This window comes from Triticum dicoccoides, chromosome 2B, assembly GCF_002162155.2.
Source record: "Triticum dicoccoides isolate Atlit2015 ecotype Zavitan chromosome 2B, WEW_v2.0, whole genome shotgun sequence".
In the NCBI taxonomy this organism is placed as follows: Eukaryota; Viridiplantae; Streptophyta; class Magnoliopsida; order Poales; family Poaceae; genus Triticum; species Triticum dicoccoides.
Genome location: NC_041383.1, coordinates 152,165,813 through 152,166,118, shown reverse-complemented (window position 1 = coordinate 152,166,118; position 306 = coordinate 152,165,813).

Sequence of the window (306 nt, the reverse complement as noted above, 5' to 3'; positions counted from 1 at the left end):
TTTTAAAAAAGGTTACTAATTTATGGAAAGTTCACGGATTTGAATAAGTTCATGAAAATTTAGAAAAAGTTCAGGAAATACAACATAGTTCAAGAAAAATAAAAATAGTTTTTTGAAAAAGTTCATGAATAAAAGTTCACAAACCTCAAATTTAGTTCACGTGTTTTATAAAAAGTTCAACAAATTGAAATAAGTAAAGAAAAAGAAAAAGAAAAAGAAAAAGAAAAAGAAAAAGAAAAAAGGGACCAGAAAAAAAAGGAAAAAACGGGCTGGCCCTCTCCTCGCCCGCGCGGGGCTCCTCCCCCG